Source organism: Dama dama, chromosome 19, assembly GCF_033118175.1.
Source record: "Dama dama isolate Ldn47 chromosome 19, ASM3311817v1, whole genome shotgun sequence".
In the NCBI taxonomy this organism is placed as follows: Eukaryota; Metazoa; Chordata; class Mammalia; order Artiodactyla; family Cervidae; genus Dama; species Dama dama.
The window spans coordinates 70,760,460-70,785,171 of NC_083699.1; the positions used below are offsets into that span (position 1 = coordinate 70,760,460).

General features: G+C 43.0%; 1 long non-coding RNA gene across 3 annotated transcripts in view; it reads right to left on the reverse strand.

Moving 5' to 3' along the window:
* Positions 1–24,435, reverse strand: part of LOC133073994 (uncharacterized) — a 68,813-nt gene extending 44,378 nt beyond the window's left edge. For 2 of the 3 annotated variants that reach the window (XR_009697073.1, XR_009697072.1), the window contains exons 1-2: positions 24,113–24,435; positions 23,013–23,109 (exon numbers count right to left, since the gene is read on the reverse strand). This is a non-coding gene — a long non-coding RNA (uncharacterized LOC133073994). Of the gene's footprint in view, positions 1–12,632; positions 13,855–23,012; positions 23,110–24,112 lie in introns of those variants that run through there. The other variant, XR_009697071.1, reaches the window with a different exon arrangement.
* Between the last annotated feature and the right edge of the window lie 277 nt (positions 24,436–24,712).

A 24,712-nucleotide genomic window follows, 5' to 3' on the forward strand; every position in this document is an offset into this window, starting at 1 on the left:
AAAGGACCCTGCCTGCTTTGCACTGGCAAAAAAAAGGTGCAGGATTTATGTTTCCTAGATCATGCCAACTTCTGAGTAGAGTCTTTATCTAAATTTGGACAACGCATTTACCTTTCCAGAACTTGATAACTGATGGATTCTCTAACCTATGGATTGTCCCCAGGAGAATGTACAGAATTGAATTATCTACCCAAGAGACTGTGACAAATTCAACTTCTTTCCATGGCATTTCCTTATAGCTCAGAAGACACTTTTTCTCGACGTTACAATTCAGAATCCCTCATATTTTCAACTTTCAGGGATGTCTATATGAATCATGACCAATTTCATTGAGAAAGTGAGAGAACATAGGGTGGGGGTGAGGATTGTCAACGCGTGAATTTTCTGTAGCCTTGTAGCAAAGCCAGGGTCAAGTCTTAATCAGCAGCAGAGGGACAGAGACCCTCCATTTTACTGAGGTGAAAGAAAGCCCCGATTCCTAGACCTGCTTCCTCTCCTGACTTAGCTGTGTGACCTGAGACAAATTACTTCACCTTTCTGAGTTTCAGGGTTTTTTCCTATGCAACGTGGGCATAAGGCTTTGCATAACTCATACTGTGATGATGAAGAGACATTCCAAAATGGGTATAAAAATGCGCTGTCTACTGGGAAATATATAAACATGAAAGGTATGGTTAATATTTGGCTTTAAAATCTAGCCTTCATTTTATGGTGTCTGATTTTCTTGGCATTCACCACACTTAAGAAACCAATAATAAAGCCATGCTGTCAAGAGTACAATTAAGGACAGGTTTGGAAAACTGCCCAGTTCCTAAGCATTTGATCTCAGTGGAGCGCAGCACGTTTGAAAGGGCTGGCCAAGCAGGAGCCCGATTTCTGGGGAAGTCCCTCCCTGTGGTCCTATCTGCCCGACCCCTCCCCGCTACCATCCTTCTCCCCACTCCTCAACAATTTGCTCTGCTCTGTCCCCTCCAAACTGAAGGGTCTCTGATCCCAAGACCAAGGTTTGTCCTGGGGAGGGTTGGGTCAAGGCAGACTCGACTTTCATTTCTCTCTTTCCCACCCACCTAACTCACTCATGTAAATAAAGTCTTAGAAAAGTCTTGAAGGAAGAGGGTCAGAGGTCTGTGGTTTAGGCAGATAGGTGAGAAGGGGAAGGCTGCCTATAAGAACATTGGATCTTTCTTGGCTCTGACTGGGGGTCTACCTTGCCCCGCGCCCCATCTTTCTGGAAGCTAGTAGGGAGGGCTGTCCTGGACACACTGTCACACTAAGGGAACACACGGCTCACCGGCTACCTTGCTCCTGGACTCCCACGGAGGTTGTGTGGCTATTATCCTCTGATCAAATCCTGAGCCACTGAGGGAACAAACCAGAAAGGCAGACACAGTTCTGCAAATAAGTCAGCAGCTCTCAGACTCCCGTCCCATCTAGAGAGCTAACCCATCCTACGAAACCCAGGGTACCCATCTCCATGTCGCCCAGGTCGCCCACGTCCCAGCAACCAGATAAGCTCTCCTGGAGAAGGAGACTCAGTGAGAGGTCACCTGAGAAGGCCACCCCCTCTGCCGGGACCCTGCCACAGGCCCGCTGGCCCTGCGACGCCCCTGCCTGGGGATCCGGCTGGGGGAGGCTCAGGCACGCCCTCCCACTCCTGAGGCCCACAGAGACAGCACGAAGTTCTGGTTAGTTCTGAAATGAAGGAACGTAGGTCAGAGTTCCCGCCAGAAACAGGGCACACAGCCAGCGGGGCATGGGGCCGGGGATGTGACACAGCCGGAGTAAACAAAAGGACTTTTCAGAAGTGCTCTCTGAAACTCCTCAGGCCCTTCTCTCTCCCTAGAAGGTGGAAAGAGCCTTCTAGAGTGACCCCCAGAGGCCCACGCACAGCTTCTGAGTGGTGGCTGACGTGCCTGTCGCTTTCCCCTCTGCTGGAAGGCAGGTGACTCCTGTTCTCTAGTGCTTCTTCAGTTGCAGTGTCTTATTTTTTGTGAATTCATACTCTTGTGACCTGGTGTGTGCCCAGTCTCTCAGTCACGTCTGACTCTCGAGACCCCATGAACTGTAGACTGCCAGGCTCCTCTGTCCATGGGATTCTCCAGGCAAGAATCCTGGAGTGGGCTGCCATTTCCTCCTCCAGGGGATCTTCCCCATCCAGGGATCAAACCCATGTCTCCTGCATTAGTAGGCAGATTCTTTACCACTGCACCACCTGGGAAGCCCTGATAGTGTGTGTGAAATAATTTAAAATATTTCATTTGATATTCTCTTTAGAATCCTCAGATGGTGGCGTGAAAGCGTTGTGGAATGCTTGCTTGTAAATGACGTGTGCTGTGTGGTGTATGATGTGTGTGTGAATATGTATGATGTGTGTGTATGGTGTGAGTGTGTGTTGTGCATGCGGTGTGGTGTGTATAAGTGTGTATGTATGTTGTGTTATGTGTTTCGTGTGGTGTATGTGCATGTGTGATATGTGTAATATCTGGTGTGTGTTGTATGGAGTGTGTGTGTAAGGTACGTGTGGGTGATGTATAGTGTGTGCTATATTAGACATGATGTGGTATGTGCAATATGTGAGTGTGATGTGTGTGTAGTGTGGTATGTATAAGTGTGCAGTATGTGTTGTGTTACATGAGTTTTGTGTGTGGTATGTGTAGTATATGGTGTGTGTGTTGTGTGTGTGTGTGTGTGTGTGAGTATATGGTGTGTGCATGGGCATGCACAGATCTTCACAAGCACACACATGCTTGTGAGCACGTGACCTCTACACTGAGCAGTGGGATAGGAACAGAGCTAAGAAAACACACAGGGCTCACAAATATAATGCAAAACAAAAGATGTAAAACTCACATATTATTTCACTCCGCAGAGGGCCATTTATAAAGGATCCAAACACTCAGAACACGTCTCGTCTTGGCTCAGTCACAGGAGGACAGCTGTAGGAAAACCAGGATTGCCTGGCCCATGATGCATCATTTCTTTGATCACTTGATGTGCATTTGTAGAATTCCTCCTATGGGCACCTTCGCCCGTGCCTGTACTGCTGGCTACACGGTGAAGAACCACACCGATAGGGACCCTGCCTTCAAGGAGCATGCAGTCCAGGGGAGAGAAAGCCCCTGACAGTACAGCCTGGGACGTGCTTTGACGGAGGAAGCACAGGGAACTCTTTAGCCACCTCTGCTCTTTCCCCTTCCCGGGTTACCCTCCACCGAACTGCAAGACTCCCTCTCACTACCCAGAGCTACCAGCCCCCAGCCTCAAATCGGGCCCAGCGCTGGGATGCCTTGAGGAGCCCTTAGAGAGAAAAGTCATGCTAGACCCCCGCTGCAGGGAAAGCCTTAGAAGCTGGCCACAAACTGGGTTTGAGCTTCCTTTAGACCACAGCGAAGAAGGAAACACAAAAGGCCACGTGACCACGCTGTGTCCAGAAATACTCTGACAGATTGCATCATCCAACGGTAGCATTTCTCCTGCCATTCATCTATTACCTAATTATGGATGTCAAGAGCTTCTAGAGAGTGCTGCATTCTCCGACTGCCAAGTTCTCTCCTTTTCCCTCTCGATTCTCATCTACCCCACTTGTGCAGAAATGACATGCTAAGAAAATTTTTGAAATTTTTATTCAAAATTTATTGTTATCTATAATAGCCAAGGTGGATTGGGAGGCAATATTTAAGCCTTTATATTAAGAAATGGTTTAGGTATACCAAAGAATATATGTGCATGTATGTTACATCCAATGTATAAAAATAAGGGCTTCACAGGTGGCATTACGGTAAAGAACCTGCCTGCCAGGGGAGGAGACATAAGAGACATGGGTTCGATTTCTGAGTTGGGAAGCTCCCCGGAGGAGGGCACAACATCCCACTCCAGTATTCTTGCCTGGAGAATCCCATGGACAGAGGAGCCTGGCGGGCTGTGGTCCATAAAGTCTCAAAGAGTTGAACACAACTAAGCATGCATGCACACATACATATAAAATAGGCATTTGTGTACTCACCTCAGAGCTCCAGGAGTAGAAAATAAAAATACATGGAAACTCTCTTTGCTTTCTTTCTAATTAGCAAATGAAACCAAGTGTTTATTATTGCCTATTTTTTTTTCCCTGCAGATATTCTCTTAGGTTTGTGCCAATTTTGAGTATTTAAACCTTTGCAAATGGCTCTCTGCTGAATGAATGAATCTGTAAAAGCAACTGTGTTTGTGGTGCCCACGTATTTTCCTTACTTATCAATCCTTCATCTGTGTCTGACCATCTTTCTGGGGTCATTTTTCTTCCTTACGGAGTGTATCCTCTAGAGATGTTTCAAGGGTGAGGATCTGCTACTAATTGATTCTCTCATTCACTGCTGTTTGCCTGAAAAATATCTTTATTTTGCTGGAAGACATTTCCACTGGGTATACAGCTTTGGGTTGAGTTGGTTTCTCCCAGCCCTCTGAACTTGTTTTTAATTTTAAATTTATTTATTTTTCTAATTAAAGGATAATGTCTTTACAGAACTGTGTTGGTTCTTCTCAAACATCAACATGAATCAGCCATAAGTATACATATGACTTGTAACTGCTCTTCATTTTACCTCCTACTGTCCCCACTGCAGAAGCAACTTCCTGTCTAATTGTGGCTCCTTTTAGGTCATTCCTCTTTTCTCTCCTCTGCTTTTCAAATCACCTCCTTTATCCTAGGTTTTCAGCAGGGAGGGTTGTTTTATCCTAATCACAATTCATTAAAACGCCTAAATTTAGGAATTCAGAAGTTTTATGAATTCCAGAATATTGACCACCACCTGTTCAATGTTACATGAATAACCCTGTATTCATTTTATCATATCTTTCCACAAGTCCAGCTAAATGTGGGTTAAGTTATATACCTTCTCACTTTATGTGTATTTCTGACATTGTTTTCCACTTCTGTACTAAAGTCAGCAAAACTTCCCAAGATTCACTTGCTTTTCTGCATTTCTCTGCTCAGCTTTTCTAATGGAACTTCTCTGGTGGGATTTCTCCAATGGAGTTTGTCTAAACTGCCTTTAGTTGCTGCACTAAAACTAAATAAAGTTTCAAACTTTATTCATTTTAGATTTATTTCTGGACAATGCATTGTTGCTTTTCAAAGATAACTCATCAATTTTCATACTGTCTTTTTTTTCATGTTTTCAACTTATCCTTTTCTTATTTTAAACATATGTGTTAAATTGCTTCAGTCATATCCAACTCTGTGTGACCCTAGGAACCACAGCTCACCCAGGCTCCTCTGTCCAAGGGATTCTCCAACGAGAATAGTGGAGTGAGTTTTCATGCCCTCCTCCAGGAGATCTTTCCTATTTTAAACATAGTTACTTTATATTTTTATCTAGTAAATTCAATATCTGATATTCTCTGGCTTTATTCTGCTGTATATTGTTTCTGCAGACCCTTGTTCATTGTTCCTTGTTTACACATGTACTCTATGATCTTTTTTTAACTCAGGAATTTTGGAACTTTCTTTGAATCCATTCTTGAGAAGAGTAAAGGTCCCAAGTGCCTGGGGCTACCACCAATTTGGCACCAAAAAGTCACCCTCTCGGCTTGATGTTTTGCAGACCACCTGCCTCCTATAGATAATATCTGAAACCCATGTGCAGTTGGTTAAGTTCTCAGAGAACACTTCTTTCCTCTTACCAGAATCAACACTGACACTAGATAACGTCCCTGGTCACTTACATTTTGTGGAGGGATATACTTTGGTTCATCCTTTCACAGAGGGCATGAGCCTTTGAAGATCCTGGTTTTACATGGGTTCACCTAACCCATCAGCTCCCTGCTAAGTTAAGTCCAAAGCTCTAGCCTCCCAGAATAGCAGGGCAGCTTGGGCTGCCGAGAGTTGTAGTGCTCACCTCTCTGGATTTGTGCTTTTGCTTTCCTTTATTGTCCTCTGGTCAATTCCCCAAGCCATGCACTTAAAAAGCATTTGATAATTGATCCAACATTATAACATGGTTTGAAGAGAGTAGATTTTAGGATTTGTTGGGGTCCATATTGCTAAAGAAGCCAACTTGCCCCTTCGTGAGCTTTTCCAATTGGAAGTCAATGTTTGAAAACGACTTCAATGTATGAAATAGTCTATGTTATTCCAGGATATTGAAGTACAACCAAAGAGAAAGTATCTTGGGAAAAGAACCAATATTTACAGAGCATCTGCCACAGGCCACTGTTAGAAAATGGAATCCTCACCCAATGCTTTGAAGGAGATGCTTTTCTTCTCGCGGACTGAGTCTTCGGTGGTTAGTAAACCTGTTCACATTGCTTTAGCTAGTGGGAAGTTCGGACTTCCCAGGTGGCACTGGTGATAAAGATTCCGCCTGCCCACGCAGGAGGCTCAAGAGACACAGTTTCAACCCCTGGGTTGGGACGATCCTCTGGAGTAGGAATAGGCAAACTGCTCCAGTATTCTTGCCTGGAAAATTCCACAGACAGAGGAGCCTGGGGGCCTATGGTTCACAGGGCTGCAGAGTCCGTATGACTGAGCACAGTGGGAAGCAGTGGTGTAGAACAGGAAGCCCAGCTTGGGGCTCTGTGATGAGGGAAGCGATGGGAGTGGGGTGGGAGGGAGACTCAAGAGGGAGGGAATATATGGACACCCAAAGCTGATTCACTTACACAGCAGAAACTAAGGCAACAGTGTAAAGCAATCATACTCCAATAATTTTTTAAAAAATCAAAGGGGAAAAAAAAGAAGCCCATCCACAGTTACCCAGGGGCATTGCTGAATCAGAACCCTTTTATTTGCTACTTTATAGATTCAGTTGTTTTTCACGGCTCTTCTCCAACCATGGAAGAGTTTTCCTCTGGTGCTTAGAAAGTTATCCAGTGTCTTCTAAGACAGCAAAGACCACGACTTCTCTTTCATCAACTGATGCCAGACAACCTCATGCAAAATCTAGAATTCTAGCCAATTTTTGAAAAACTTTTTTATCAATATATTTATAACTTAGAAACAGAATATATACATGTGTATATGTACATATAGGTACATGTACATATACACATATGTACATATAAAGAAGCATGAGCACTGAGGAATTGATGCTTTTGATTTGCGGTGCTGGAGAAGACTCTTGAGAGTCCCTTGGACAACAAAGAGATCAAACCAATCAATCCTAAAGGAAATCAATGGAAGAACTGATGCTGAAGCTGAAGCTCCAATACTTTGGCCAACTGATGTGAAGAGCCGACTCATTGGAAAAGACTTTGAGGATGGGAAAGATTGAAGGCAAAAGGAGAAGGGGGCAATGTAAGATAACATGGTTGGATGGCATCACTGACTCAACGGACATGTGTTTGAGCGAACTCTCGAGAGTTGATGATGGACAGGGAATCCTGGCATCCTGCAGTCCTTGGGGTCCCAAAGAGTCAGACACAACTTAGAGGCTGAACAACAACAACAATGTATATTATATATATATGTGTGTGTGTGTACACACCCTTTAAAAATAATGAATAAGCCCTTTAAATAACTTTGAGACACAGTTCTTGCATATCTTCACATGCTTCACAAGTCCCAGCACGATGTCCTAACATCACTGATATTTATTAAATGCCTCTTGGATGAACAACTGCCATTAGTCCTTACTGCAGAACCTAACTGTGACCATAGACATCAATGTCACAGATAATTCAAAATGTGTTGAGGTGAAGTCTTTCAGCTTTACAGAGGCACATACCTCTAAGATTAGGGTTTGAACATTCCAATCACCCCATGATGCTCTTGGCTGCATTTCTTCCCCCTGAGTCAGTGTGCATCCCCGCCTCCTACTTTGTCATTTATTTTAGCACCTCGCACCCTCTTCTGGTATGTGGGGGAGTTTGAGTGCAGATCTCAGTGACTCTGAAGTCAGTGAACTCGATTTCTGTCTCTCAGGTGGCATCACTGGTCTTGGGGAGCAGGCTTGTGCCCTGGTGCCCTCTTTTCCCAGCATATGTAACTTCCCCTGAGAGCAATGATGTCCCTGGGACCCCCTCTGCTGGGCTGTTGTCATTAGAGCCTCTGTCATCCTGCAGATCTGTGATGCTTCCTGAAAAATCATATATTCTATTAAAGATCTCTTTAGGTTTGTTAATAGCCTATTTTCATCTGTTCACTTAAGAAGGACATCTTGCTTCTCTTCACTCGGTCGAGTCACCTGGTCTTGTCCAAGGTGAGTCAGATCCACCTTCCATGAGTGCCTTTGAGAAGGTCCATCTCTTTCCCTAGCCAGCTTATCTTTGGAAAGAAGTTGCTGTTGAAAAAGTGAGCCCCATGTGGAGGCTCCAGCTTTCCTTCGCTAGTCTAGAGAGGCAAGAAAGCAAACAACTCTTTCAATCTCACTTTAAGCAGAAGCCTAAGACTGCCTCTTTGAACTGGGAAATGTTTGTTTTTGAGTGCAGGGCTCCTGGCAGGTTGGCATCAAAAGGCTCTATGTATAGGGAAGGAGGTGGAGACAGGTTAATTGCCTTGAGAGAAACAGCTTGTAACATTAGCCTCTTTCCGTCTACCTTTCCTCCAGTAGTAGGGAGAGCTCAACTCCGAAATGGGAGCGCTTGAAAGCTTGGAAGCCTTCATCTGACTGCACATTCATGTTCTAAAGAGATTGGTCTCTTGTTTTGAATACCAAGAAGCAGTTTTTCTTAGAGCCTGTCCAAGCTCATTAAAAGATTAAAAGACAAACAATAAAGAATACATATGTATTTAACCTCCTTCTCTAGAATTTTGCTCCTAACTGTAGTGTCAAGAACCAACAGATTTAGTATCTCAGAATATTAAACTTTCTCCAAAATGTAAAATGTTTTTTAATTATAAGAAAAGTTAAACTTGTATTATCTGAACAACAGTTTAAATAAGCTCAGATTAAAAATATAAAACATTATTTTCAAATCAAGTTTTGAGATGACTGAGAAATATCTTCCTAAATTGAAAATATTAAACACATGCCATATATCTTCAATTAAGTGGCCGAAACCTGTGAATTCGCTCTAAATAAATTTGCGTTTGTTATGATGAGTGAAATTAGATTTATACTTTGGGGAGAAGAAAAGCTCAATTTTTCCAAATTGCCAGGTACGATTTTAGGAAGCTAGAAGAAAACCAAGACACATTAAGATAAAAGAATTGCCTCATTCAATTTTGTGCATTTTTCTTGACAAAAAGGCCACCATTTGCCCCTCACTTCTTAACCCCACCCTTCTCATATTAGCATCCTGGCTTGAAATTCTACTCATTCTTGATGGTGAATTGCAACTTCCATTTCTAGGAATCCTTTCCCATTCATCCCAGTTCAGGTTGATCCCTCTTTGGCCTCTGAAGACACTTTCTGCTCTGGTTACTTAAACAGCTTCAGTTCCCTCATCAAACAGAAGCCCCAGTGAGGTTCCCAGCTCTGTGCTGGGTCTTGGGGATGAGGCAGTGAACATGACCCATCCCTGACACCCAACAGGAGGAGGTAATTAAAATACAAGACGGGTTCACCGAAGGGGCAAGTTCAGAGCATCCTGGGAACCAAGGGCTGAACTTGGTTGCTGAGGCAATAAGAGGCACAGTCAGAGCAAACAACTCAGGACCTCAGAGCCCTGTAGCTCAGCGGCCCTGGGCCTCCTTTCCTCACCTGCAGAGAGCAATTGTTCCAAAAGGGTGTGAGGATTAAAGGCGGTAACCCATGTAAAGCGCCTGTCCCAGTGGCCAGCACTTTGGCACACTCAATGCATCCCTTCTGGGAACCTCTGTCCTATGAAGCATTGGCATCCAAGAAGCCGAAGGATGGCCAGCAACTCCTCAAATCAAAAGTTTCAGCATGGTTCACATTAAGGAACTCCTGCTGTAGATTATGTTAAAAAGTCAGCACAACACCCCAAAACCTAAATAAGTCTACTCATGGAACGCACATTTGCCATTTCTATTTCCACCCATTCAAGAGCTAACATCTGCCACGTCTTTCCAGAGGTGCATATATCGCTTAAATTCTATCCATTCAGCTCATTTCTCAAAAAATCTTTGAAACTGAACTGAAACATAAATAGATCCCTCTGTACACATACCACGGTTCCCGTCGGGGAAGTTATTTTTGCAGAGAACTTTTTGGTTAAGTGATAATGTGGCACCTGGCAGCAAACCCAACAGACATTTCTGTTGTAGGGTATAAAATAGTCATCATTTAAGAACACTTATTTGCTATTTGGAAGTCGTCAGTTTCTGATTTGGGGATATTTAGTAATTTTTACTTTGCATACAAATGTGGGGGTGGGGGGAGGGATACTTTTCAAATCCAGGCATGACAGACATCTGTGTTTGTCAGCGGGACACAAGGCTGACCCTCCCCAGCCCCCACAGTAGTGATGGGGTGGGTCTGTAGTAGGCAGAAGGACCAGCAGACAAGGACCAGGACATCCCTAAGTCCCCAGGCCCGAAAGAAGCAGAGGTTTGCCTCTTGGCTCAGCTGCCATCAACCAGCCCACTTCTCCATAATTTTTGGTTCCTGGGGTCCATTCATCCTCATTCTATGGTTCTAGCTTAATGAATAGAGGACCAGGAACCTCAAGGTTTGGATATAAAATAAGTAGAATTTTAAAATTATTGCTGTACTGCAAAAGCTAACACATTTTAAATCAACTATGCTCTGATAAAAATTAATTTTTTTAAAAAAGAGACCGGCATAAAGACAAAATTAATGCTGATTGCAACAACAAGCAAACACTATGAATTGCATTGACAAGAAGTCCTTGTGCAGAGATAAAAGTACCAAAAGACCTTGAGGGGCGAAAAAAACTTCATAGAATTCAGTTTGTGAGAAGCATCATTTTTTATGACATAATATATTATGCTTAAAGGCAAATAGAATAATTTTAATATCAGTTTATCAGTCTCAAAACAGATCTTTCTATACTTAAGTATCAGGAGACCTCACCTGGAAATATTTTGTTTTTTCATTATTTTTATTGTTCACTATAAAGCAAATACTACTTTCAAAGCTACTTGAAAGGAATAATAAAAAAAAAACTAACACATGCAATTTTCATAAAAAGTGTTTTAATAAAAAATTATTTGAAGCAATTTTGAACATTTTTATATATCTAACTGAGTGTGGGACCCTTCAGATGATCATTTTTTTTAAACTAAGACTGGTACTACCCTTGATGTACCATCCATCTTTTTCACCAAATCTTTAGCCATTTGCAGAGTTCCAATCTACCCTCCAACAGCCAAGGTTCAGGATATCGTATATATTTCTTTAAATTGCAACACACTCTCCGAAGCCATCAATGTAGAAGCTTATTCTTGTGTAAAGTAAAAAAAGGCCAAATTGGGGAAAAAAAAAAAAAAACACATTGAAACCAAAACTAACTTAAATTTTACTCCTATTTGAATGTTTCTCTTTCCCTAAATTCAAAAAGTGTTTTTTTGCTAGTTAATTTCCTTCCAGAGTGACTGGAAGATTAGGGCTATTGAACAGGAAAAGCAAACAAATGTAGAAACATAAAAAATGCTTCCCAATGAAAGAAGAATTAAAATTCTGGTTCATTGCATGTGTGTAGAATATCCCAAGAGAATATCAACCAGCATTCCCTAGTGAAAAAATCAATTCCAAAGCTGTTAGAGATTTCTAGATACAACTTGAAGGTCCTCCCTAGGCTTTACACATACTCTTCCCTCACCCTGGAATACTTTCCATCTCTTGTCCGTCTGTCTGTTTTATTCAAACAGATTCATTCTTCAAATGCTAGATCTGTCATTTACTCTATTTTTATAGACACTTTCTCAATCCCCTTAGAAGAATGAATCACTCCCTTACTCCTTTGTACTCTTATAAAAGCATCTCTTAGGGCACATGTCTGATGTTTTCTTATTAATTCTTTCCATATCTGTATCTTATTGTAGACTGAAGTTCCTATACTCTTTTTTATGTTTACACCATTGCACATAATAACGGAGGCATGGTGAGTGTCTCACAGATGTTTCTTGAAATGAATTGTAATGACCTTGAACTTACATTGCTATATTGTTAATTTCCTCTCTGTTAACTCTTCCTTAAATTGAACCCAATTCTCCCTCCCTTTGACTTCTGCTCACTGCCCCTATTTCACCCTTTTGAGGCAACACAGAATAAGTCTATCTCTTCCTTCAAGCAAAGCCTCATGAAAATTGGAAGACATCATTCATGACCCCCTTAGGGAAACATCCTTCAATCTTCACACACATGACACATTTCTAGAACTCCTTACCTGTACACGGATATGTCTACTCTTGCCTCACTTTCTCCACAAATGTGGTGGCCAGGACAAGAGCCCAGAGGACAGACATAGCCTGACTGGCGAGCACCACACAGCATCACACTTACACTGGAGCAAACTAAAATTATATCGGGGTCATTTTAACATCTGACCCTCCACTACTGATTCCAACAAACTTCAGTATATGCTACGTCAGAAATAAACTGGCAATAAACGGGTGCAAACTGGGCTTCCCTGGTGATTGAGACGGTAAAGAATCCGCTTGCAATGCAGGAGACCTGGGTTTGATCCCCGGGTCAGGAAGATGCCCTGGAGAAGGGAATGGTTACCTACTCCAGTATCCTTGCCTGGAGAATTCTATGGACAGAGGAGCCTGGCAGGCTACAGTCCATGGGGTAGCAAAGAGTCAGACATGACTGAGCGATTAACTTTCTTTCACTTTTTTTTTTCAAACTGGTATTTATGTTATTATAATCTCTCATTTGCACATGATAACAATTTGATTACATTTTTGTAAATGATCTTAAATAATTCTCCAGATATGGGGAAAGACCATCTGGCTATTGACATAGAGGGATGTCTTTCTGACCTTGTGAATTATCCAATTGTGGGTCATCATGTGAGCAAGATTGATAAATACCTTGAGGATAGATAAACAAGGTGATTGGTCAGACTTGAGGCTGGATATTCTCCATTAGAAACAGTCTGCAGCAGACCTGCCTATTGTTAAGATGTGGAGATACCTCCCTCCCCAACAAGCAAAAAGCTGCTTCCTTGAGTCCCTGGAGACTATGACAAGGCTCCTTCAGGAAATTGCTCAAACTCTGTGTCCAGTAGCCAATCCAGCTGGATAGTGCTCTGGCCTCTGCCATCTGTCCATGGGATTCTCCAGGCAAGAATACTGGAGTGGGTAGCCAGCCTTTCCTTTCTCCAGAGGGTCTTCCCCACCCAGGGATCGAACCCAGGTCTCCTGTATTGCAGGCAGATTCTTCTACTGTCTGAACCACCAGAGATGCCCTGTTAAATCTTACCAGTTGTTAAATGTTTTGACCACTTTCTTCCCCCTGAACTGAAAGGGATATTTCACCAATGGCCTCCGAGTACACAAATGACTGCTCCAGTGAATCAGAGCGGTGAGTCTCCAAATCCACGGGGAAGAAGGCAAAAGGAGCTTCATTCAGCCACGGCAAGCACTTAGTGTGGACTCCAAGGTATGGGGGTGACCTTGGGGGTAACCTTGGATGTGCCTGTTGTCCAGCTGATCAGCCTTGAAAGCCAGATGGGTCCCCACAGTCATTGAGGAATAAAAGCCCAGGTCTGCCTGATCAGAGCTCTGCATGGTTCCTCTGGGGTCTAAGATCCCCTAGGCTGAAAGCCAGAAGAGAAGGAGCTTGTGTGGGAGGAACTGTTCTCTAGTCTCTAGACGCTTATAAGAACTGAAACAAATGATCGTTTACTGGTATCTTGCACCAAACCCGCCTGGAGAAGAGAAACTATCAGATGTTTCAACTCAACAGCTGCGCATCAAAAATAGTAGTCTTTTAGACACTGGGAGCTGCAACATGAATGCCAGAAGCAGATCCAGGATGCTGGGGGTTCTGATGTTTCTTGTTCCTGGAATGAAAAGAAGCAGCATTGCTGTCCCAGGTCCAATTCAATGCACTTGTGATTGCAATCACACTACTTTATGTGTCGTGTGTGTGTGTGTGTGTGTGTGTGTGTGTGTGTGTGTGTGTGTATGCATGCTTGTGCATAAGCACTCATTTGAATACAGGCAAACAATGGTCACGGAAAGTATATGCTAAAAAGCTAGCTTATCATATTCCAAAAATCTCTCTTAACGGATCCATGGGTCTCATTTTCTTCTAAATCAACCCATCAGGAAACTCACAAAAGGCAAAGAGCTGTGTCTATAGACCAAGGCATTGTGTGCACGATCTAGGCTTTCTCCCATGTGTTCTATCACTGAATACACAGAATGTGGTCAGTTCTTTAGGAAGCAGGATTTCCATACAGACTGCTGTGGGTGTCATCAGGCTGGTAAGGCATCAGTTGGCACCAGGATGGATATATTCGTTTTTCTACAGCCAGCATCTCTTCTGATGGTATAGCATCTAGACTGTACAGATTGATAAATATTTTGAATGTTGTTCCCAGTTATCATGGGCTTGTAATTGAGAAATTAGTACCGCGAGCATAGGGGCTTCTCCGGCAGCTCAGTGGTAAAGAATCCACCTACAATGCAGGAGACATAGGTGATGCAGGTTCCATCCCTGGGTTGGGAAGGTCCCCTGGAGGAGAGCATAGCAACCCACTCCAGTCTTCTTGCCTGGATGATCCTGTGGACCGAGGAGCCTGGCGGGCTAGAGTCCATGTGGTCACAAAGAGTTAGACACGACTAAAGCAACTTAGCACACAGACATACACACCATGAACTTAAGAAAAAAATGGCCTTGCAAGCCCTGCTTTGAAAAACGGAGCAGCTTTCTGGAGTGACTGGCTGCTCAGTAGACATTATATCCTTTTGTTCACTGATGGTAGTTGTGTAAAGTTCTACTGTGTGTTTTGAATCTGGAAATTCATCGACTTAGTCTAATCTTTTGGGACATTTATAAGTTGTTTAGTTATGTTGTTGTTCAGTCCCTAAGTTGTGTCTGAATCCCTGTGACCCCACTGACTGCAGCGTGCCAGGCTTCCCTGTCCTTCAATGTCTCTGGAGTTTGCTCAAGTTCATGTCCATTGAGTCAGTGATTCTATCCAAGTTTCTCATCTTCTGCCACCTCCTTCTCCTTTTGCCTTCAATCTTTACAAGCAGCAGGGTCTTTTCCAATGAGTTGGCTGTTTGAATTAGGTGGCCAAAATATTGGAGCTTCAACTTTAGCACCAGTTCTTCCAGTGAGTATTCAGGGTTGATTTCTTTTAGGATTAGCTTGTTTAGTTATGTTTCAGATGTTTAAGGGCTTCCCTGATAGCTCATTTGGTAAAGAATCTGCCTGCAATGCAGGAGATCCTGGTTCAATTCCTGGCTTGGGAAGATCCTCTGGAGAAGGGATAGGCAACCCACTCTGGTATTCTTGGTTTTCCTTTGTGGCTCAGCTGGTAAAGAATCCGCCTGCATGTGGAAGACCTGGGTTCTATCCCTGGGCTGGGAAGATCCCCTGGAGAAGGGAAAGGCTACCCACTCCAGTATTCTGGCCTGGAGAATTCCATGTACTACATTCCATAGGGTTGAAAAGAGTTGGACATGACTGAGTGACTTTCACTTCACTTCACAAGATGCTTAAAAATATTTATTTAGCATTAGTAAAATGCATTATTGCTATTAAAATTCTATTATAAAAGGTCTTCAGTAAAAATAGTTTTGGGATTCTTTAAGTCCTTTTCCTCCAGCTTGAATAATTATTTTTGTAATGCAGTTCTTGATAATAAAGAGTTCTCTTTGAACCCCAACACCGAGTAACAGAGAAAAATTAATGACAATAGCTTAAGCAAATGAAAAAGTCTGAGTAAGCAGTCCAGAGCTGGTATGGTGGTTAGCTTCCCAAAATGCTCAGAGACCCAAATTCCTTCCAGCTATGTGCTTCACCTGCACTAAAGGACAGCCTTGTTCCTCAAGGTCCCACGTGGCTGCCAAAGCTCCAGCCATCTTACCTTCATTCCAGGTATCAGAATAGACAAGAAGGGAAAAAAGAGCATTATAGACCATATAGATCTTAATGACCCAGATAATCAGGATGGTGTGATCACTCACTTAGAGCCAGGCATCTTGGAGTGTGAAGTCAAGTGGGCCTTAGGAAGCATCACTAGGAACAAAGCTAGCAGAGGTAATGGAATTCCAGCTAAACTATTTCAAATCCTAAAAGATGGTACTATTAAAGTGCTGCACTCAGTATGCCAGCAAATTTGGAAAACTCGCAGTAGTCACAGGATGGGAAAAATCAGTTTTCCTTCCAATTCCAAAGAAAGGCAGTGCCAAAGAATGTTCAAACTACCCCACAATTGCACTCATTTCACATGCTAGCAAAGTAATGCCCAAAATTCTCCAAGATAGACTTAGAGAGTATGTGGACCAAGAATGTCTAGATGTTCAAATTGGATTTAGAAAAGACAGAGGAACCAGAGGTCAAATTGTCAACATCCATAAGATCACAGAAAAAGAAAAAGAATTCCAGAAAAAACATCTGCTTCATTGACTATGCTAAAGCCTTTGACTGTGTTGGTCATAACAAACTGTGGAAAGTTCTTTAAGAGATGGGAACACCAGATCACTTTACCTACATCCTGAGAAATCTGTATGTAGGTCACGTAGCAACAGTTAGAAGTGGACATGGAACAACAGACTGGTTTGAAATTGGAAAAGGAATACATCAAGCCTGTATGCTGTCACTCTGCTTATTTAACTTATATGCAGAGTTCATCATGAGAAATGACAGGCTAGATGAAGCACAACCTGGAATCAAGATTGTCGGGAGAAATGTCAATAACCTCAGAAATGCAGATGACACCACCCTTATGGCAGAAAGCAAAGAGGAACTAAAGAGCCTCTTGATGAAAGTAAAAGAGGAGAGTGAAAAAGCTGGCTTAAAACTCAACATGTAAAAAAAGATCATGGCATTCAGTCCCATCACTTCATGGCAAATAGATGGGGAAACAATCAAAACAGTGACAGATTTAATTTTCTTGGGCTCCAAAATCACTGGAGATGATGACTGCAACCACGAAATTAAAAGACACTTGCTCCTTGGAAGAAAAGCTATGACCAACCTAGACAGTATATTACAAAGCAGAGACATTACTTTGCTGACAAAGTTCCATATAGTCAAAGTTACGGTTTTTCCAGTAGTTATGTATGAATGTGAAAGTTGGACCATAAAGAAGGCTGAGTGTCAAAGAATTGATGCTTTTGAACTGTGGTGTTGGAGAAGACTCTTGAGAGTCCCTTGGCCTGCAAGGAGGTTCAACCAGTCCATCTTAAGGGGATAGTCATTGGAAGACTGATGCTGAAGCTGAAACTCCAATACTTCAGTCATCTGATGGGAGGAAGAGATTCATTGGAAAAGACTCTGATGCTGGGAAAGATTGAAGGCAGGAGGAGAAGGTGATGACAAAGGACAGATGGTTGTATGGCATCACCAACTCAATGGACATGAGTTTGAGCAAGCTCTGGGAGATGGTGAAGGACAGGGAAGCCTGGCGTGCTACGGTCCATGGGGTCACAAAGAGTTGGACATGACTGAGTGACTGAACAATGACAAAGATCGTTCTGTCATTCAAGATGGATTGCCACAGGTTGCCGTAGAACACACAGTTAGCAGATGGTAGGTAGTCTTATGACTTTGACTACATACTTATAATCTGAATTTTATAGAGAGAATGAAGTAAAAGGGAGCAATATTTAGATTGTATTTTATTGGTCAGAACTTATCCAAAACCTGATCACATTTGACTGCAAAGGATGTTAGGAAAGGTTTGTGTTTTTTTTTTTTTTTTTTTAATGGCTGTGGACTCAATAAAAAGTCAGAACTTCTATTGCTATGGAAGAGGAGTAGACTACATATTTGGAGACCACTAGTCATCTCTACAGCAAAATCCATTCCTTTAGAGAAAAAGAGATTATGTCCTATTCACTTCTGTACTGATATTCACTTGGCTATTCTTATCCTACTCAAGTCTACTGACTTCTGAATTGGAAGGAGGGTATTCATAAGTTTGAGTCCCCTGCATGGTTTTATAACTTCATGCATTCAGTGAATATTGACAGAACACCTATTATGGGATGAGACCTCTACTAGAGTTTAGAGATTGATAGTAAGATGTCCATCATTGTCCCTGTTGTCATGGAGCTGGCAGTCACATAGGGAAGACCAGTACTGAACAATAATAATAGAATAATGATAATAATAGTAATAGTGATAATAATATAATAATAATAGAATGCGTACTCTGGGAATCACGGAGCAGGGAGACTGCAGTTAACGTGAAGTGACTAGGGCATGAATGACTAACAGGCCCTGATAGAATGTTCCACAGAAAGGGAGGGCATGTCCCAAGGCCTGAGAATTAGAGAACATCAGATTTTTGAGGACCTGAATGATTTTCAACATCTCTGGAGCATTGGATTCAGAGGGGAGAATGTTGAGAGACCAGGTTGGTAAGAGGCAGGGACCCCAATATGAAGACTCTCTCAGCCTTATCAGACTTCGTATTGTTCTTATGGGCATGGGGCAGCCATTGAAATGGAGACATTGTGATTGCTGTCCAAAAGCCACACCTAGCATCTATTGAGTGTTGACTTTGTGCTTGACATTGTGATAAGTACCTCATGCATCATCTCAGTAAATATTCACAATAAGCTCTAGGAAAGTATTAGTCGCTCAGTTGTGTCCAATTCTTCGTGACCCCATGGACTATAGCTGGCCAGGCTACTCTGTCCATGAGATTATCCAGGCAAGAATACTGGAGTGGGTAGACATTTCCTTCTCCAGGGGATCTTCCTAATCCAGGGATTGAACCTAGATCTCCTGCATTGCAAGCAGGCTCTTTACCACGTGAGCCACCAGGGAAGCCTGGATACTATTTCATTGTCCCCACTCCATAAGTGAGAAAAATGAAGAATACAGCATGGAAGAAACTTGCTCAGAGTCACTCAATTAATAAGGGATTGTGCCAAGATTGAGGCAGAAATAATCTGAAGCCTAGACTCCATGAAGACTAGATTGTAGGTCAAGGCTGGAGGCTAACTATCAGAAGGGAGTAGGTATACAGTCACATTTTTTAAGGCTACAATATTAGCTTCTACGGCAAATCATTTTGGAGGTCCTACCTCTAAACTTGCATCACGGTGCTCATTTGTGACAGTTGACCTTTCCTGTAGACTCCACTTGTTCAGTTTTAAATGGGGGTTGTTGTCTCCACTCTACCAGTCAAACAACACTCCTGTCTGGCTCTGTAGACCTGAGTTTTCTGACCTGTGGATCATGGGGAGCTCTGACAGATACTAGGAGCATATGGCACTCCCAACACTAGCCCCTCTTATGCTGAGCATGTATAGTACCCAATAGTCTAGAAAAGAGGGAATATGGGAAGGGGAAGGAGCCCTAATGCTGGTACTTTTGTAAAAATCCCTTCTGCTCTTGTTTTAGGGTTCATTTGTTCCCTGGGTACAGTTAATGATTGTAGTGGGTCAAATGTCATGACACTCAAGATCAGTTGGCTGCTTGGATCAATACGAACCAGTTTTCTTTGCTGCAGTAGTAACTACAACAGGGCTGACCCTTGATGCATAGTCTGAGTTAAAACTCTGGGGGCGCCCTCTGCATGCAGTCTCCACTGTTGGCTACTGTGCGGATAGCTAAGCCAACACCAGGCAGCGTGGTGTCAAGATGCCAAATCCTGTTGTTACTATTTTTGACAGCAGCAGTAACTTACCACCAAACTTTGGAATCAAAGGGCCAGGAAGGCCCCTGTTCTCATCCACATCTGGTACTGCTGCTAAAACCAGCTCTGTTTTGTCTGCATTGACAGCATACTGAAAATATCCAAGCCTCCACAAAACAGAAAATCTGACAAGTAAAAATACCTCAGTAATGTACAAAGAGTTGAGGTAATGGGTTTATTCATTGTAAAAGCAGCTGGTTTTCCTTGTTAATGTTTGTTTGGTTTAAAACAAGGGAAGATCCCTGTTGCCAAAGGAACGGATGGAATACACTGTAGTTTCTTCTCTTTGAGCCCTCTCTCTTCTAATGGAGGCAAATTGCCAGTGAGTCTGCCAAGAGCCCTAATCTTCTTTGTCTGGATAATGTGTTAGATGGAGTTTAAAATTCTGGGATAAAGCCTTTATCACATGCTTGTCTTTGTGGGAGGACCAACTCTCCACCTTCCCGACATGAATTTTATGATGGAAAAATAAAAGCTCAGAATTTATCCTGATGGAATACTGTTTTATGCAGAATGCTGCCTTTTTCTAGATGGAATCAGAATCATATTTTAAATTCATTAGATGTTCACTGAACCAAAAATTATTCTCAGTGAGCGTGTAGTGTTGACACTTATCTATACTACTGAGTGAAATGAGAATCTGTCCTGTGGTGGGGAGGAGAAAAGAGAGTATCAATTTGGTTTCTACCACAAAACTAGTAAGAAATGAGACATTCAGTGACTTGTGTCTTTTACTTTGTGAATTTTGTATAAGCCACAAACACACAACTATTCCTATGAAAATGCACAGTGCAATTTGAGCTCTAAAGAAGGAACAGAATTGAAGGGGGTTTGTGATATCATCATTGGTGTTTTGTTTTTGGTGATGGATGTTCTTGAGGAAAAAAAACAGGTAAAGAGAGATGTATAACAGAAGAACAAATATGACTCCATATTAAATCTCTTTCTTTAACTTTCATATTGTATTGCTTTTGATATTAATACAAGTTAATCACTAAAGGGATATTGCCTATAGCTTAATAATGGCCCATTTCCGGGAACCCTGCTTCCCATGCTATAACTTTAAGTTAACTGCCTTTGTTATGAACATTAGCAAGCAGCACTAATTACAATAGCCAGAACATAGCAGCAACCTAGATGTCCATTGATACATGAATGGATACAGAGGTTGTGGTACATATATACAATAGAATATTACTCAGCCATAAAAAAGAATGAATGTGAGTCCAATGAACTGAGGAGGATGGGCCTAGAGCCTGTTATACAGAGGGAAGTAAGTCAGAAAGAGAAAAACAAGTACCATCTATTAATCCATATATATGGAATCTAGAAAATCAGTACAGATGAATCTATTTGCAAGGCAGAAATAGAGATGCAGACATAGAGAATGGACTCGTGGACAAAGTGGGAGAAGGAAGTGGTGGAATCAGAATTTCATTAACATATACATCCTAGCATGTGTAAAATAGCTAGTGGGAAGCTGCCGTATACCACAAGGAGCTCAGCTCGGCGCTCTGTGATGACCTAGAGGGGTGGGATGGAGTGGGGAGAGAGGCTCAAGACGGAGGAGATATGTATGCAGTTATGGCTGATTCATGTTGTTGTACACCAGAAACCAACACAGACTGTAAAAGAGTTATCCCTCAATTAAAAATAAACAAAAAAATAAAAATGTGCACAAAGCTTGACATAAGGGGAAAAAATAAATAAAATGCCTTTGTTTAGCTCACAGGACACATCCTGACCACCTATAAATGGCTAATGGAAGAAGAAATTAACACATCCCCTTCAGAGTCTTGATTAGAACCAGGAAATATTTGCAACAACTTATCACCTTTTTTACTCTACTTTGTCACCTCTGTCTGTGTGCTCTATGAAAGAAACTAGCTTTCAAACTAGTTTGAAAGTTTGGATTTGGGGCGAGTTTCAATAGCAGTCTTCAGCTATCAAGGTGCTCAGCTGAACTTGTACCACCTAGGCTTAAGGGGCTTCCCTTGTAGCTCAATTGGTAAAGAATCTGCCTGCAATGCTGGAATCTGCCTTCAAGGCAGGAGACCTGGGTTCAATCTGTGAGTCAGGAAGACCTCCCGGAGAAGGACTGCCATTGAAGACTGCTATTGAAACTAGCCCCAAATCCAAACTTGGGGGCATTGGATTTGGGGGACACTAGTCCACCATCTTCTCAGTCTGCTGGCTTTCCCAATAACAATCCCTATTCTTTGCCCCTTGACTCATCTCTCAACTGATTGGCCTGTTGTGCAGAGAGCACTAGGAGCATGGACTTGGTAAGAGATGCAGTGAATACAAAGAAGAGAAGGGTCCCAAAGGCCCCAAAGCTGCAGAGATGGATCCCGCAGGATGAAGACTTCGTGATCACGACAGCTTTTCCAAATACAACACAACTTCATTTCTCATCTACATTTCCCATATTTCCTGGAACCGTGGGCTGTTTACAGAGTCAGGAGAATTTTTGCTTTGACATGAAGTAATCCTGTCCTTTGGGAGCCCCCAAAATTTAGCCAAGGTTTAAGAGAGTTCCAGAAACCACATTTTCGGTCCACTGTGGGTTTGTTTGCTTTCCTGTTGTGGGTGCTTATGTTGGAGGAAATAACAACACTGCTAGCACTTTTAAAGTTTTACTATATGGGAATGTTCCCCCCCCCCCTTATAAAATCAGTAGTGTTCTGAAAATCATGAAACTGCTTCAAAATGTTCTCTACTGTCATCAAAATCAGCCTGGCTCAAAATGTTATAGCATTTAAAATTAATTTTACATCAGCAATATATTTCAAAATTATTTGGGACTGAAGAAAATAAGAATCAAGAAAGAACAAAACAAAACCCTAGATGATTCTGCAAAGAGGATCACTTTTATTACTGTACCCATTTTTATTCAAATCATTTAAGCCTAGGTGGTGGTAATGGTGGTTTAGTTGCTAAGTCATGTCCTACTCTTGCGATCCCATGGACTGTAGCCCACCAGGCTCCTCTGTCCATAGGATTCTCCAGGCAAGAATACTGGAGTGGGTTGCCATTTCCTTCTCCAAGGATCTTCCTGACTCACAAATCAAACCCAGGTCTCCTGCATTGAAGGCAGATTCCTGCTTTGCAGGCAGATTCTTTACGTACTGAGCTACAAGGGAAGCCCCTTAAGCCTAGGTAGTGCAACAATTTCTACTGAGCACCTTTATAGTTGAAGACTGCTTGGACTGAATAAATGTATTACTGAGTTCTGTGTCAGCAGTTCTAAAGCCTGTACAAGGTTCCAGAGAGTTCTAGAAGGTTCCCGATCTCCAGGTTGGGGAAGGAGGTCCATGGTAGAATTAATTACAGACCTGGTCTCACAGGGGTCCAGTGAACTTCTCATTCTTCCTTTGAGACAGAAATTAGTAATGGTTCTTCTCACGTCTGGTGGCTCAGGTGGTAAAGAATCTAAGAGTCAATGCAGGAGATCTGGTTTTGATCTCTGTTTTCAGAAGACCCCCCACCCCCACCCCCCACCCCGGAGAAGGAGATGGTTACCCAGTCCAGTATTGTTGCTCAGAGAATTCCAGGGACAGAGAGGCCTGGCAGGTCCCTGGGGTCGCAAAGGGTCAACACTTCAAGCAATTAACACTTTCACATCTCACAAGGTAATAAATAGGCCAAGTCAATTAGCCAAATACAAGCCATCAGGGGAAGAAGGGTAGCTCTATCAGCAATGCCCTGAGGGTCCTGGAGAGACTTGCTAACTGCAGATGTGAATGGCTAAGCAAGTGGAAGACTGGAAAAGTGACCCTTGAGCAGACGCTCTGGGTTTCCAGGCTGTGAGATGGGAGATGACCATGGAGGATGTGCTGAGTGGGAGGTGTCCATGGAAGGGGGCCTGGGTGTGGGCCACTGCTGGTAGAGGGTCCTTGCAAGTCCCCCTGCTCTGTTCCTGGGAGGTGAGGTGCCCACTGCAGAGCTGGGCGTGAAGCCGCACACAGGTGCAGCCCTCCCCTCCGAGGCTACAGCCGGGCAGGAAGACAGGCTCCCAGATGCCTAACCACAGCCCACGGATCCAGAGCACCCTGGGCGATCGCAGTGGGGCCCCACGGGGCTCACCTCCCATTCGGGACATGTTATTTGGGGGGCGGGGCGCTTTATTCACTCTTCTTTTCAGTCACAGCATCATGCAGGGGATGGATTATTTCACTCACGAGGAAAAGAAAAAAAATATGTTCACACATGTGAGTGCATTGTGGTATGGGTACCAACATCCACTACATGGAACAACATAGGCATTCTTGCGAGCGTTTTATGTTTCTCTTGAGGTTTCTAGGGGCCCAGGACTCCTGGTTTTCTTTGCCTCTGTATCACCAAAGCCTAACATTAAGAATGGAAGCATAGACGAGAGAGTGGGGATGGAGGGAGAGAGGAGGTGAGAAGGACCAATGAACACAGCCGCTCCTACCTCTGCAGTCACGGGTCAGTCTGAGTGTTTGTCCACAATCTCACGATGCCCCTTTTCCATCTTTCCTTCTCCCCAGTTCCTGGAATTGCCAGTGTCCTAGCTGAGGTAGATAATGCAGGCAGAGATGATCATTCATACTTTCCCAACAGCTCCAAATTAGATGTGGCCGAGTTTCCTGGTATCTCCCTCCTCTTACGCCCGCCAGTGTGGACACTGGTTCTCAGCCCACACACGAGGCCGTGGAGCCTCCCCTGGTGGGGGCCACCTCTTCTCTGTCCCCAAGGCACTTGGAAAGCCAGGTGTGGGTATGAATTTCCAGCAAGGCCAGGGAAGCAAGAAAGAGAGCAACCAAGATGTTGAGATTAAAAATAGGATAAACAGGAACTGAAAGGTCTGGGTTTCTATTTCTTTTCTGGTTCACTTTGTTTTCACATTTCCCCCAGTGAACTATGGTAGTCAGAAGTTCTCTCAATGAAGCAGTCAGTTGTCATCTGGGATAAGAAAATAAGACTTCTCGGACATCAATATGTCAAATTCCCCAGGCCCTCCTCCTGAGAACCTGTTCATTCATAGCACTTATGAGAATAATCCACTGGATGG